Raw genomic sequence first — 16,954 nt, 5'->3', positions numbered from 1 at the left:
AAGGTAACCTCTCTGACATGTGCTGTATTTACATAAACAAATAAAACTCATGTATATGATTATTATGATCAGTAACTCTGTGTGTCTGTGTGAGAGAGAGAAAGGAGACCCAGTGAGGATCAATGACACAAGGTACAGTGTTGATGTCAGTATGGAGCTGTACTATATGACTCTGTTAGTTGTGACCATTGCAGACACTTCACTGTAAAAGCGAAATATTCTTATCTTCTTCATAAGCCCAAACACTCCTGCAGATACCAGAGCCTATTTCATGTGGAAAATGGTGAAGTCAGAATACGGAATGATAAGGTCTGTGTGTGAGAGATAAAATGCTTCCTGTCTCTGTGGGTTGGGATGAGATTAAATTGTAAAGCTGGCTTTAACTGAGGTGTTAGAAGTGAGGATTTAGTAAGATGCTTCTGCTCAAACATTTCAGTAATTAGCTGCTTTGTTTTGTCAGAGGTCAGACACTTCCACCTGTGACGAGCCAGGTGAGGACTGATTCTGATACATGATAAATATGCTACTGATGATTGATTTATTCCTTCTGTTGCAGAGGGTAGAGGGACATCAGTGAATAAGATCAGAAATAAAAACAAAATCCATCCATAGGTTTTGTAAACGTCTTCCCTAATGTGAAGTCTATCCATAATGAACTGTTTTGGACTGATACACACAGTCGCCTCTGTGCAAAACATTCATGAAACTTTCAAATCATATAAAGGTTAAAAATCACAGTTTGATGATGGGTGTGGTCTGACCCATTAGTAACAAGTGTAGTTTTTTTTTTTGTTGTTGTTGTTTTTTTTTAATAGAACTTGAATGCTTCACACCGAGCGTCTTTATATTGTGTGTAAAAATTAAATACTTACTAGTCTCTGTTAGCATAGCTGGCATTGCTTTCACATGATGAGTCTATTTGTTATAGATGATAAAAAAATGGATGTAGTCACTGTGGCCTGGTGGTCAGTGATCATCATCTCAGTTAGAATGAAAGTGACAAATAATTACTGTGAAGCTGACAGTACTGTATGAGCATGCACTGCACAGTACTGTGTCACAGACTGCCTGCTGTCAGTCAGCAATCAACAGTTTATTGATCCCTTATTTATTTATTTTAATTAGTTTCTCCAAATTCAAAAGAATTGATTAAAACAGATGATGTGGAGCATTCTGGTTTTATACAGAACCCAGAAACACAAACTAACATTCAGGGCATTTACTCTGTAAGTTTGAGGGGGATTGGTTTTTAATTATTGAAGTTTTTCTGTTACTTTTCACTTTCGCTTGTAACTTTAGTTTCCAATCACTCTGCGATATTTTTTTCACCTTAACCACCACTTAATAAATCATAGATTTAATAAATAGTAAATAAAGACTTTTTTCATTAGGATTCTTTCACCTCAGTGGGTCTGATTCTAAAGGTTTCCATTGCAATCTTATTTTGTCTGTTACAACTTAATCTATTTTGTTGACTCCTCTAAAACACACCCAAATCAGTCCGCACAGTTTCAATCAAACTGCGTCGTTTGGCGAAGTCTCGTTTCCACTCTGACGTATTTTGCGGATTTTAAGCGGATGTCGAGAGTTCCCTCAGTCCACGCGGGGGCAGCAGAGCAGCTTGTGGAGCAGCTTCACCTACAGACGCGCCATCCCTCCTTTCAGGTGAGTCTGGAGTTACCTGGTGCTGGCTCTGCGCGGCGGCTCAGCCGAGAAACAGCGACGCAGGCACCGAGTTTAAAAATAAATAAATAAATAAATTAATTAAATAAAGTGGCGATGAGTTGGGTGTTTTCACTTGAGGATGGTGAAGAGGCACAGCTGGCAACGGGGGGTGGGGGGGACGAGGTCTTTTTGAGACTGCGTAAATGCGCGCTGGTGAGTGAGCGAGTGAGTGAGTGAGGGGAGGAGACCGGAGGCGAGGGACAGGCGGAGCAGGCAGGAGTCGGGAGAAATGTTGAGTCAGTGTGTGTGAGGAGGACGGAGGTAACTGCTGGTCTCGCTGGATTCTCTCACTGAACAGGTGCACGGCGCTTCCGCCGCTGTCCTCTGCGGGTGTCCAAACGTTTACGCGGAGCTGCCCCGGTGAGCTCCGACGCACCGGTGACTCACACAGGGAGGAGGTAAGGACTGTTGCCAACAAAACTTTCCACCCTTTTAGACGTTTAGTCCATTTGATCAAATGCCACACAGGTGGACTGTGGACTTTGTTGCCTTTGGAACCGCGAAGGAAGTGCAGATGTGGGAGGCTGGCGCAGTGCAGCGCTTCACCTCTGCGCACATGGGCTCCGCTGGTACGAGACCTTCTCGTCGCTGGGCGTTGCGGAGCCATCAGTGGGCACGCGAGTGGGCTCGGGCGCTCTCAAACACTCTACATTCTGATGATGCGGTTAGAGCGATAAGATGGTGGGCGAGGATCAAGCAAAGGCAACAATCAGAAATCTGTTTGGACGCCATGTCCAAAAAGAATCCATGCACTCTGATGTCTGGTCAGTTGTTAAGTGGCCGTCACGAGCTGCTTTTTTGCAAGTTTGGGCGGCAGATGATATCAGGGAATTGTGGAAAGTGGTTGTGTCGTACTTGTCAGATGGAGTGCAAAGCTTTTAATGTGCTTCGTGATATTTTTAGGACATATTTAGGGATTTGGGCTAGAGGTTGCAGGGGAAAGCCATCCAGATGCGTCTGCTCTAGACCAGCGGGTCCCATCTGCTGCGCTGACCAACATCTGGATGTGTCCGTCGGTTACAGGAGGGCTCCGAGTTTGGCCGTTTTTATTTCAACTTTCTTCTTTGTGTCTAGACAGCTGATTGTATGCTTCCAGGTACAAGCAGACACCCCTCTGTGTCCGCATCTTCCATTCTCGCTTCCTTTCCCGAGTAGCATCCCAGGAGTTTAAAGCTGTCCCTCCTCCCGCTGCCGTCTGCTCTGTTAAAGAGGTTGTTTCTCTGACACACTCCAACTTGTTCAGCACCTTCCACCACTCCCATTATCTCCTCTCTCGCTCTCTCTGCTAGGGCTACTTTCCCCATCTGACCTGTGATGATAGCTCCTAAGCTCATTAGTATAATGAGGATTACAGCTGACATGCAGCGTCTGGGCCTGTTTTGCTGGATCCAGCAGAGACACGTAGTGCAGTGGCAGCTCTCATTGTGCCAGTAAAATGCCACCTCCAATCAGGACTCACATGGAGGCTGCAGGTTGTACAGCTGTACAGAAAGAGTGAGGGACAAGGACAAATGGACTTTCTGAGGATGAAATTATTCATGGTTTAAATCAGCTGGCACAGGAGCTAGTTAGATATAAATGGATGAATTTGAATGCCTGACCTTTTCCTTCTAAAAGACATAAAACTGCAAATTGATTTTGCCTCATAATTGTAATTAGCATCAGTTTTGTCTGCAGGAGGAAAAGTACTTTACTTTTTCTCATTAGTTTATTTACAAGTCTTTCCTTCCACTTGTGCTGCATAAACAATCGAGTCACCCACTTTCCAGATAATTTTATTCTAAAGTTCAAGCTGCGGGTCAGAGCCCACAAGAGGAGACAGTCCTGCCAGCGAGTCTCCACATGATGAAAACGGAAGCTGATTTTCGACAGAGCGGCTTCCCAGGGCAAGCGACAACATTTTGCATCTGTTCAGCCTGTTTTTCCTGCTGTCTCTGCTTTTTATGTAAATTTTCTACCATTCTTCTCTTATACCAATATTTTCTAGTCATTCCATGGCTATTTAGTGAAAGCAGCATGGCTCTTATTCTTAAATTACTGCTTATTTGTTGCTTGTGATGGTTGGATTTTGGGAGCAGAAGCTGTCATTTGTGAGAGCATCATCTGAGAACAGTCAGCGGTAACCCGGCGCATCGTTAATCAGCTGTGTGATTGCACAGACTTGTGGATAATCCATGCGTATCCTTTGTTCTACTCACATTCATATTGTGATGGAGATATGCGACAGTGGGTTAAGAAATAACAAAATTCGAGACACTTTTATGGTTAATCAAAGTAGGATAACCGAGATTAAGTTTAATTCAATTTTACTTATAAATCACTTCTTCACAACAACAGCCAGCCTAAGGTGCTTTATATTTAAAGGTTATTTAATAGAAAAAATATTGTGCTCATAGATATACAAATAGATATGTTCTCATAAATGTGGAATAAATTAATTAAAAATACACAGGAGCAGGTGCCGTTTTGTGGAAGCCACCATGTTGTCCTGCCTTCTTAAATTTAGTGGCCAAGACGAACATCACCGTGACCCCTAATAGCATTTTATGTATGTGACTAGAAAGTGGCCATATATGTAGCACGACTTATAAGTTATTTTTAATTTAAAGATCATAAATAACATGTATATTTTCATCCTCTCTTTCTCATCCACCATTGTCCTCTCTTCTCCCTCATTTCCACCTCATCCTCTTCCTCCTCACTTCACACCTCATCTCCTGCGCCAACATCAGGGCTCTAACGCACTAAAATGTCCCTAAACATCTTATTTATTCCAGAGATTGCCACAGTTACTTATTGTCAGCAGAATAGCCGTCCGTCTCAGGACAGCTGACAGTGAGCTGGCTAAAGCTAAAATTATGCCAGCTAATGTTAGGCTTGAGTGTGCTAAAAATCACACTTTCTCTCTGATAAACGATTTGATTACATTCTCACATCATATGATGTTTTTTTAGTGTCCAAGTCCAACAATGTTAGATCCACTTCATAAAGTTTTACAGACTCCTCCAGAGTAAATAGATACGGACACCCACTACTGACAGCTGAGGTGAACGTGGGACTGACAGCATACCCTCACTACAGATGAGTGAAGGCCAGAGCTGTTGGCCTCTGTAACTAAGATTATACAGCTGAACTGAGAAGGGTAAGAGGACCGAATTCAGGAAATGCAATCTGCAATTTACTGACATCTAGTGGTGAGATTTAACACACTGCACCTTTAAAGGTGAAGACTACAATATTACAGCAATCAAACAATCCCCTGTGTGTGAGCACCTGGCAATAATGGAGAGGAAGGACTCCCTTTTAACACGAAAAGACCTCTGGCAGATCAACAATCAGGGTGGAAGCAGTCATGTGACTTACGTGATTGAATTTTTGCTTTAATTCTGATAGTCTGCCAGCTCACTGCAGCAGATCTCTAGTCTATATTATGTTATAATATTAATTAATATATAATAATGTTCTGAATACTATATAATAATAAATCCACTGCTTAGAGTTCAAGAGCAGAACAAGAACTATGATTGGCAGCTGCATTACATCATGATGGAGTCAGAATCTGTCTGACCATGAGAGGACAGACTCTCTGGAGAGACAGCTGAATGATAACTGCCACAAAAGCACGCAGGTCAGCCTGTCGTCTATCTCATTAGTGGGGACTGACCTTTGAAAGTAAAAGCAAGGGGATTGTTGCCCGTTAAATGACAAAAATGCCATAAATATACAAAAATGTTCTATGGTGGGTGTTATTATTCTTAGGTGACCTGGCTAAATAAAGTCTAGGTATGGGAAGCATTGGTTACTTCTTTCAAAGAAAACTCCTCCTGCCTTTAGGTGTTAAATAAACCAGTTAGTTTATAGTTTTGTTTGGGATTCTCATCACTGTACAGGATTTTAGTACACAGCATCAGGAATCAGCATTTTAGCACAAATTTAACTGCACACCACAATATTTTTGGTCGAGACAAACAGAGACGGGTTCAAAAACAGTTGCAAAAAACAATGTAAGATACTGTACTGTGGTGTTATGTACGTTTGAAAGTAAAACTCTTCTGAGCTGGGATTTGTTGATGAGGTACTTTGTTACATTTATCCTAAAACGACTAAGTCTGATTTAAGAGAATGCAGGCTTTCAGTGGGATGCGTTGACCAGATGTATAGATGACATTTATATGCCTAAACAAATGGATGTTGTATGGGTCACACTGATCATTGCTCCTTATGTAACCGTGTTTAGTATGCATGCAGCATAAAACACCTCCATTTGGACATGCAGTGTTTTATGCCTGTTTGGCTAATGAGGCACCTCTACCCTGCAGGACACAGGCAGAGTGTGAGCGTACAGTACAAAGTTTCTTCAGATTTAAGTAGTGTCGCTTGTGTGTGACAAATATCCTGACTCACACACACACACAAACACACACACGCACACACACACATACACACACACACCAGCCTGCGACAGACATTAACCCGGAGAGATGATTGTGGAAGATAGCCAGTACTCCCATCAGAGGATTAAGTGGGCTGCTTACAGCGGACAGTTTGGTGATCCGGCCTGTTAATGATGGGAACTTCTAGACCTGGATGGTATCAGAGGGAGATATAAAGAGAAAGCAATAAAAACAAAGTGTTGGCAGAGGAAATGAACCATTTAGCGGCTTAAACAGGCAACAGAAAAACAAGCCAAGTGTTTTTAAAAAACTTTCTGACATTGTGTGTTATTTGATGAAAGAAAATCAAAGCATTTTCTACATTTATTAACATTTCAGTTTTATGAGACATGATCAAATACTTGAGCGAATGCTCCCATGAATTGAGATGTTATTCCCTTCAAGGTTGTCAGCTCTTGCAGTCATACAGTGCTCACAGCATTCCTGCTATGCTTGAATGTCCAGAATCATCACCAGCGATGAGCTTTGGATTTCAAACCAAACAGCAGTTTCCTGCAGAGCAGCCTGCAGTCTCCAAACATGAAGTAGACACATCAGACTCAGAGTGTGACCCAGAGCGTGCTTGTAATTTTATTGTGACATTAACATGTTTGCATTATAAATTGGTCCCCCGAGGGTCAAACACTTCTAACATCCTGAAGCATCTGAGAGGGAAAATTGGTGAAAATGAGCTGAACTGTGTGCCTTTTCTTTGGTGTGTTGGCACAGTGGGAGGGATCTAGGAGAATCACAAATGCAAACCTTAAATTGTTCAGAACAGGAGTTCCAGGCAGAGATCAAAATGTTGAAGAGACCACTGAGGGGTTTCATCACTGCACAAAAAAGACAACTTTGAAGGGACAGAGGCCACATTTAAATCAGGGAGTATGTTTCCTTTGTAGGACGTGTTTGAAAATGTATTAATTCCTATTTATGAACTGATAAACTGTGTTAGATACTCAACCTGACAGACTCATTACAGTTACAGCAGCACTTCCCCACTGCTGTTAGCCAAGAAATGCACTTGTAAATTAGCCCTGGTTAAATTACAACTTTCATTTTTACATGTTAGGTTTAGTACAGATTAAAATGTAACAAATGTGGCTAGTGAATATTAAAGGGAACACTTATCCAATCCTTGAATGCTCACATTAACCAAGTTCTAAATAATGAGGTCAGTGTATTGTAAGCAATCCCTGCGAGTCAGAAGGACGGGCTTCAGACTCATCTAAACAATCGCTTTCAGACAGTTTTTTTCTACTCTTGGATCTGTAGGATGTCACAGAGACAGGATACCAAAGGGCCCTTCCATATACACTGATCAGTCATAAATCATGACCACTATTGGAGTGAAAAACACTGATTATCTCTTCATCATGGCACCTGTTAGTGGGTGGGATATATTAGGGAGTAGGTGAACATTTTGTCCTCCAAGTTGATGAGTTAAAAGCAGGAAAAATGGGCAAGTGTAAGATCTGAGCAGCAAAACTGTGATGGCTAGACAACTGGATTAGAGCATCCCCAAAACTGCAGTTCTTGTGGGAAAAATGTTTCCAGTCTGCAGTGGTCAGTATCTAACAAAAGTGGCTGTAGGAAGGAACAGTGGTGAACCAGCGACAGGGTTATAGATGGCCAGGGCTCAGCGCTGGTTGGCCCATGTGGTCCGATCCTACAGATGAACTACTGGAGCTCAGATTGCTGAAGAATTGTGGTTCTGATAAACAGTCAGAATACACAGGGCATCACAGTTTGTTGTGTATGCGGCTGGATAGCTGCAGGCCAGTCAGGCTGCCCATGCTGACCCCTGTCAGCAGTTCCAAAAGAATAAACAATGGGAACGTGAGCATCAGAACTAGACCACGATGCAATGAAAGAAGTTGTCCTGCTCTGATCGATCATGTTTTCTTTTACATCATGTGGACGGCCGGGTGTGTATGTGTTACTTACCTTATATCAGGCCAGTAGCTATAATGTTGTGCCTGATCGACGTATGCAACCACTTCCTGTCATTCTGCATTGGCCATGCAATTGTACTTCACACCTCAGCATGGGTTTCAGTGTGCAGTGCCTTCTATGTGAAATTGCCCGAAGACTCTCACATCAGGCTCACATATCTATTTGTGAGCACAGAAGCTGTTTAAACTTTCTGTTTATCCCACAGAATAAAGTTTTGCTTTCTAGGACATTGGCTGAGGACCTGTTCAAGATAAATATGGATAATTTGGGAATGTTATTCATGTAAAGCAACTGTATTAGAGCCCTAGTATAAAAAACTGGAGCTGGCAAGGTGAATAATGATCCCCCTTTAAAGGTCATGCTTGGAGGTTTTGCCGTGAACCTTTGAACAAAGCAAGGCCTGCTTTTTCCCTGCTTCCAGCTACTCTGCTAGCATGTTTTGACTATTACGCAGTGTTGCCAACTCCTCAGTAAGGAAAATCGCTATTGGCTGTCCTAAAAGTCACCAGAAGTCGCTAAATGACGTCATCGCCTAATTTGCACAATTGGTCATGCTAATGTAATTGTAACCTACGTTGTTGGAGAGAGAAATAACATCGTGGAAGAGACATAAAGTGAGTAAAAACGTCCTAAATGCATTTAGAATTTATTTAGAACTACAAATTAAATTTCTTTTAGCAATTATTGTTTTTAATGTCACAATTCCAACCCTGCTCCTTTATCCGGGCTTGGACCGGCAAACGTGACCCGAAATTGGCACTCTGGAAGAGTTACTTTGTGTGTGTGTTTATTGGTAGTTTTAAACCTTGTGATCCACAAAACAGCATAACAGTAAAAGAAGAACTGACTGCGTTACAGTCAGTGCGGGAGCAGCGGCTTCGCTCATACGCGATTCATTTGCAGTTTGGACGCATAGGGGTGAACATCTCCTGCCCTGATAGCAGCTGGGGGAGGACTATCCTCCGCCCGTGAGCGCTTTGGCACGGGTGAGGTGCCCACGGCAGGACCCGCTGCTTGTGGAGAGTAAGAGCGATACGTGTTTTCACGTAAAAAAATTCGTCATAAATAAGTCTCCAATAACACCAGAAAAAGTCGCCAGATTTGTCGCCAGTCGCTTTTTAGAAAATAAAGTCGCTAAAGGCGTCTGAAAACTTGCTAAATATAGCGACAAAGTCGCTAAGTTGGCAACACTGCTATTACGTGTCCACTATTAGCTTGATGAACTATTATACTTATTTAGACAATGTGTTTTTAGTAGTTTTAATTTTAAAAAATGCTATTACCATGGGCACATTTAGGGATTTAAATTACTTTTACCAAACTAAACTACTAAACCAGCTCTCTAAAGCTTTTAAAGAACTGAACAGGTTGAGGCAAAGCTAATTTAGCTAGCCTGCGGCTAAAACTTTATATTTAGCTTATAGGTTGATCAGTCTTTATCTAATTTAACACATCAAAACAGGGAGTAAGTTGAAACATTCATGATAAGATAAGTGACAAAGAGAGAAAAAAACATTTTTGTAGCTGGTCAGTGTAGTAGCTGTCTGGATGTTCATTAGCGCAGCTCATAGTGGAATAAATGGAATCCCTTAAAAACAGATTGTAGCTCAAACAAGCAGGTTTGTGTGCATGATTGTGTTTTTGTGTGAAAGCAGCTGCCTTGTTGTATAATTGCATTTTATTGTTTACATGATTCAGCTCATTAGGCTCACTGACCTGTTGCAACTGAGGTGGTGCTGGTGCCATCATGATAATACAAATGGATGGGAACAGAGGAGTTCTGGGAAACATTTTAGCGCATAGTTGTTTTATGTCCCATTGATGCATTGAAAATCCATTATAGGGTCTCTGGGGATAAAACCAATGCTTTGTTTCCAACCACAGCAATGGAAACAGTAACAGCAACAGCAATGGATTTAGAAAAACAAGCACAGGCAAATTTAGGAATCATGACTCATTCCCAGTAAATTGTTTGCTTGGATTAGGCAAAATCATTTCTCAATAATTTTTAATCTTTGGACAACATACAGTTTACAACACGGTATCTATAAATTGTCTCTGAGAATGATTTTTCTAATGTGAGTAAATACTCAAACTAGTCTGTTTTTAATGAGGTTTGTGAAGAGCACTTCACATTCTTTAATTGAAACATTTAAAAAAATGCAATTAGGTTTTAAATAAACTCTAATAAAAGGTAAAACAAATGTAGATATATAAATAAAAACATCAAACACATGGCAAATGGTGACAAAAGCAATATTCTGAAATGTCACAGTAGGAATATCAATTAATAAACTCAGTAATGCATGCTTTTTGCTATGAGAGCGTGCTATTAAAGGTGCTGCTTCAGTTTAACTTGGAATAAGAAACTCACTTGACACTGAGGCAATTTTAGAAAGAAAACTTAATTTTGACTCCTCAGAGTTTTTAGAAGTGGTTCTCTTACAAGCTCAATAGGCCTTGCCATCCAGTGCCAAGCAAACAAACTCAGTAGGTCAAAGCAGACCAGAAAGAAGTTTGTTAGATGAGATGTATTTACAGCCAGTACAGTGTTCCCTCGTTTATCGCGGTAGTTGCGTTCTAAAAATAAACTGCAATAGGTGAAATCTGCGAAGTAGCCAACTTTATTTTTTACAATTATTATAGATGTTTTAAGGCTGTAAAACCCCTCACTGCACACTTACACACTTTTCTCAGACAGGCATGAACATTTTCACACTTCTCTCTTGTTTAAATGCTCTCAAAAATCAAACCTTTGAAAAATAAGTCCAGTATTAGAGAATGAAACCAAAGGCAATCGCGTTTGCCTTTGATGGTGCAAAACATTTCATCGACATTGTTGTGTTTGTTGGGCAGAAAACTTACAACAAGCATACAGCACAGCACTGCTAGTGATCGAAGATTTATGTAAATTTATATAAATTTGACAAGCTGAATGCATTCTGTACTGGATAGGAGACACAGCACGAGACTGATTGACAATGGTCTACAGCCAATCAGGACGCAGAACACAATGCGCTATAAAAAACAAAAAACAAAAACAAAAAACCCCCAGGGAAAATAGCACAAAAAAATCTGCGAAACAGTGAGGCTGCGAAAGGTGAACGGCGTTATAGCGAGGGACCACTGTAGTAGTTTTTAGGCCCCGAAACGATGACCTGTATATAAATGATGGATGTACCCACATAGCAAGGAGGTCCTGCCCGGATCTGGTGTCAAGCCGGCACTGCTGGCTCACTTCTGGCACGATAAGACGTATGTCATCCAGATATGGGCCAGGTCTGGCATAGATGGCACTGTCTATGTGATGGCATGCCATATCTGGCTCTATTGTGGTTTGGTGTATGTGGCCCAGGGTCATAGAAAACAGGTCTTCCCTGGATCTGCCATCAAGCTGGCACTTCTGACTGACTGGTGTCATGGCAGGGTGTATGTCAACCAGATGTGGGCCAGGTCTGGCAATGATGGCACTATTTATGTTCCTATTTTAGTTAGAAGACCCAAATGCCATGTTGCAATACTACACTTCTATGGTAGCCAACGTTTCAAATGCAGGTTTGACAGGTTTGTGAGTGTACACTTTATCCAAAACCTAGTGACGGTTTACTCATCTTTGCCACTGGTTAGCTGTAGCTCAGGAGGTAGCGCAGGTCACCTACTGATCGGAAGGTTAGTGGTTTGATCCCTGGCTCCTCCAGTTTGCATGTCAAGAGTGTGAATGTAGTTAGGAAGCGCTCAGTTTAGAGAAAATGTGTGATTGGGAGAATGTGGCATGTTGTATAGAGCACTTTGAGTAATCTGGGAGAATAGAAAAGTGCTATACAAGAATCAGTCCATTCACTGTCTGAACAGAGTTTCGTCATGTTACTTTTGCACTGTTTTGCATGTTCTGGCACATGTTGTTATTACATGGCTTGATTAAGGTACAGATTAGGCAGACATCTGGGGCCAGAGCTGAAACTGTTCAGGGCCAGCAGTGTGTCTGCAACTGGCCCGTGGCTCCACACCACTTACACATGGCCCACATACCGCAAAGAATGACGGCCCTTTGGTGGCCCAGATCAGGTTTGCCAGAGGTAATCCACACATTGGGCCAGCACAAAGCCAGTTGCAGAGACACTGGTGGTCCTGTGCTGGCCCATGTGTGGATTCTTTCTTTGTGGTATGTGGGCCATGTGTACATACCCATGTACACTGTGTGTGGGCCAGATCCGGGCCATACCAATTTTGCTATGTGGGTAGCAACTGTCTTGTTGTATCAAATAAGGCTTGAAAGTGGCAACTGAGACAACAAACATTTTTTTTTTATTGTACTCATAAATCAAATTAGAAATGGATCTATTTGCTCATGGGCTTCTATGCAGCCAGACCCCCCCACCCCCCGACTCCTCAATGATGGGTAAAAAACTATTTGCACAGCATGCAGCAAAGCATGTGTTTGCCTGCTTGTGAGGAAAACATCTGATGGTGTCAGTACAAAATAACCATTACCTCCATGGTATGACTCCACACTCTAAGAAATAAAACGTTGGATTTAATTGACAAAGTTAAGGCAATCTTTTCCACAAAACTTGGTCAATTAAACATAAATCAATATGGTTGTTATCTGCAATTTCAATGGTGATGTATACCAGAAGTGAAATTGTTATATAAAAGCAACAGCTTTCCTTTCATTGTCACTATTTAACACCATTAATTCAAATTTAAACACTTTGTTCATTTTATTAACTGTATTGCTTTAGGTTCAATTGACAATATTAATTTTAATTTAATGGCACCATTTACATCGTGTTTTGGACCTAATTAATTTGATTAATTATGGTTTAATGAATAGTTTCATCTATATGCTAAATGTTTAGGTATCATCAAAACAAGTCTAGAAAAATTCCTGAGTTGTCATCTATACATTGTAATTAGGTGTTTGGAACTTCAGAGGTCTTCAGCAAAAGGTCCAAAACTTAACTACAGTACAGGTGACAACTCGAGAACCGTTTTACACTTGCTCACATGTTAACATTTATAACATTCAAGATCCTTGACCTACAATAGAAAACTCTTTTACACCAAAGCTTACTTAAAGTGTCAATGCAAAAAAAAAGGGTGCTGCACCAACAACTTTATTCACGATAAGCCTTAACAAGGCAAAACTTCTACAGGGAACAACACCGCATAAGGCAATATTAAATGGAACAACATTGGAAACAACTTTCAAGTTTTAACAAAGTGACATTGTAGTGTGCCGTAGGATGTCGAATTCAATACAACAACAACATTTGATTATAGTCACATCTGCAGATCTATCACAGCAACTTAAAAAAAATAATAATCCACTGTATAATGCAATTAGAGAAAATACTTAAATGACACAAAAAGGTTAATCTGGACGATTTAGTCCCCAGTTCCAAAAATCAGATTCAGAATTATAACTTTGGTATTTCTAATAAACAAAAACAAAAAAATGCATGTAGCAAATCTCACAACATTCTTAAATACTAGGACCAAAAATCCAGCACTTAATTTGAGTACAGATGACAACCTTTCATATTTGTTTGCACATACACTTTAACATTTATAACACTCAATATCCTTGACCTGCAATGGAAACTTGGTACACCAGAGCTTAAACTAAGTATAAATACAAGAAAAAAAATTGTGTTGCTTTAACAACTTGAACAAAAGCTTTCAATGAGGCAAAGCTTAAACATGGAAAAAACACTGCATAATGCAACATTAAATGAAGTGCGTAAAACAAAATGTAAACATTTGAAACAACTTTCCAGTTTCAACCAAGTGACAGTGCAGTGTAGTACAGTTGTAGGTCTGCAATGGCTACAGTGGCCCAGTTTCTGAATTGTGTTTTCTTTTCCACAATCAAAAGAAAAATGGCATTCAGTAAATCTCTTAAACATTAAAAGTGCTGAAAAAATATTTACAAACAAGGATCAACATATATATATTTATAAACTTTTAAACAGTAAAATTTTTTACTCAGCAAGAAAACAGAGCACTTATTTTGGGGGACATTTTGATCTAGAAAAGTCATTGCGTCTCCTTTTGGCAGAGTTTGTTCTTCAGCACTTGTATTTTGTTAGACAGTTTTTTGTCTTCCAGTCCCATGAGCACCTTTTGGAAGAACTCAAATGTGTAGCGAAGTGGCTTTGGGTAACTCAGATTGAGGCAGTAAATTAGCCCAAACAAAAGTGCACACCCGCTCGCCACATCGTGAAGATCCTGCAAGACAGTGCATCTCTCGATAATGATGCCAACATCTTCAAGGGAGTCATCAGGCTGTGCTCCTTCATGGATTATTTTATAAACACCCAAATCCATCCTCTCGAGCTCATCAACTTCCATCACGTTGAAATCCTGAAAAGGACAGAAATATTTTAAATCCGTTGTATTTTGGTCATCGCATCATCTATCTATTCACTCCATTTTAGTTAAAATGGTCCGTACTACCCTAATTACACATATCCCTGAATGAGACTGAGAAGAACAGACCAAAGAAAAATGTGGATTTAAGACTATCACCAAATAAAGACCAAGGAGAAGATACATGAAACATGGAGAGAGGGCAGAAGGAGTATGCATCAATAATATTATCAATATTCTGCTGACCAGGGTTATTTTCTTTAGTTTCGCATAAAACAATGTAAGTGAATGGAAAGAAAATCCTAGTAGTTCCCATGCACTTTATTGTTGTAAGCTAATTTAAAGAAAACTGATTGCTGCCAGATCAGGAGAATACCTGGGCTTGTTTAGAAAATACATTTTTCAACTTACAAAACTCTGGGAATTATGACAGTCACAATTTTACTGAGGGGTGGAATATCCCTTTAAAAATAAACTTACCATGTACTCTTTGATGAGATTTTCAGGGTTCTCATTCAGGTATATAATCACAGCTTTAAGGATGCATTCACGCTTCACTTCGATTCGGGAACTCTAAACAAAACAACACATGCAGCGCAATTACTTTTTTGAAGTTTTTAGAGACCCCCACAGAACTCAAGTCAATTTTTATTATTGTTTAACCAATTCATAATTGTTCCTAAGTAATTTTAAACATGCTTTTTGCAAGCAAGTAGTATTTTGTGTTAGAGAATGAGAAGCTTACCAATTCATTCCCATAAAGATTTTAAGTTTAGAGTCCAATTACACTGATTGCGATACATTGGGTCGCGGAAAATGCAGCTTTAGCGTGGTGTACCACCCAAAAGAAGGAAGGAAAGTGTTGTTGCTTAGGAGTGTTGTTCAAAGGAATCAAAAACATTTTGATAGATATTTCCAAAAATTAATGACAAAAACTACACTATCACGTTAATATGAGGTATGCGGGCTACCACCACATTGGCAGTATTTATACCAAGTTTGAGTGAAGAAAAACATAATCTATTGTGTCACTGAGTTGTGGCGAAATGTGAAATGTCCTCTGCCTTTGTCTTTTCTCAGTGTAGCTAATTATTCCTTTGGACAATTAATGAGTAACAAAAAAGAGAAAAGAGCTGCAATGCCAGCAGCGGCACTTATGGCCTCTAAGGGCATGAGTTACTTAGTTCTGCTTTGTGTCAGGACCAAATCCAGAATATAAGCCAAAAGCGAGATGAGAAGTATAGCCCAGGAGAGAACAAGCATAAAATAACCCAAGAAAGTTAAAAATACAGGTTCATAACCAGACCTGAGATCAACCTGCAACTAATCTATTAGTTACAGAACATTTAAACAAGACAGAATACCTGTGAAATTGCAGACAACGCTGCTGTGATCCGCCGTGCTGTTTCCCCTCCTTTTTTTCGTAGAATCTTCATCAACTGGTCAGAGTACTGGTCAAGACTGCTCATGAATGTGGACAGCAGTGGAACTGTGGTGATTCGGGTGAACTCCGCATTGATCTACAAAGTTCAAAAATAAAATTTTTTTAAATAGTTCAGCTCAAAACAGGACTAAATCCAGACCAAACCTGATCTAATCCCAGACAAAAAGTTCTGGTGCTGTCCAGGTTTGATTTAAAGAAAAAAAAGGGGAAAGAAATCTATTAATCAGATGGGAATGTGCCAAAATCAATTACGATTACGAAAAAAAAATGTTTTTTTAAATCGACAGAAAAGTTATTCCAACATGCCACCCAAAACATTTATAGATGGACTGGCAGAATCAGGTGGCTGCAAAAGAGTGCCTCACGCATGCAGTACGATTTTGCACTTTAGTTGTAAAAGGAAACTGACGTGTATCATGAGAAAATAGAGTATTAGAAAAATATATATATCAAGAATGAAAAGAGCAAAAAAATCCCAAAAACAACTCTTGATTGTTTTGCTTTGATGTAGTTATTTATCTAAGGTGGAAACTTTTTTTGTTTGTTTGTTTTGGCTTTGTTTTATTCTTTGCTTCGAGCCCTGTGTACAGGAGCTGCATGCAAAAAGATCTTTTGTTAAAAGGGTTGGCGTAATAAGCAAATGCTTCAGCCAATACCTTTTGATTAGCCTTGTCTCATGCTTTCTTGCTTTGTGGTAATCTTTATTCTGTCTTCACTGAGATATTTCAATGCTAATCAATGAAATCAAATCAAATGTGAGCAACGTTTTCTCAAAATTTTTCATTCCATTGGTGCTGCCCTTCTCACAACACAATTTACCTGCACTAAGCTGAAAAGACATCAGCTCGGTGACATCAGCTTTGTAGCAGTACTTTTCTGTTCACGGCCAGTTTTAAACCAGGACTCAAACTCATACATACCTCGGGTACTTTGAAGAGGGCCGGCCATCTGCTCTTGAACTCTGCGATGAATGGCATCTCTTCAATCACCTCTCTTCTTCTGTGTGCAAACGTCTTATCCATCT

The 16,954-nt window shown here is 40.2% G+C and overlaps 1 protein-coding gene across 1 annotated transcript in view; it reads left to right on the top strand.

The window, feature by feature from the left end:
* Positions 1-1,927: 1,927 nt before the first annotated feature.
* The window catches only part of LOC134618033 (kelch domain-containing protein 8B-like), a 244,842-nt gene continuing 229,815 nt past the window's right edge, over positions 1,928-16,954 (top strand). The window contains exon 1 of the mRNA XM_063463208.1: positions 1,928-2,123. The gene's annotated coding sequence lies outside the window, so the exon portion shown is untranslated. The remainder of the gene's footprint in view (positions 2,124-16,954) is intronic.

The sequence above is a fragment of the Pelmatolapia mariae genome, linkage group LG20 (genome assembly GCF_036321145.2).
Source record: "Pelmatolapia mariae isolate MD_Pm_ZW linkage group LG20, Pm_UMD_F_2, whole genome shotgun sequence".
NCBI lineage: Eukaryota > Metazoa > Chordata > Actinopteri > Cichliformes > Cichlidae > Pelmatolapia > Pelmatolapia mariae.
The sequence above is the reverse complement of the archived record's forward strand: the minus strand, read 5'-3'. Positions and strand labels throughout refer to the sequence as shown.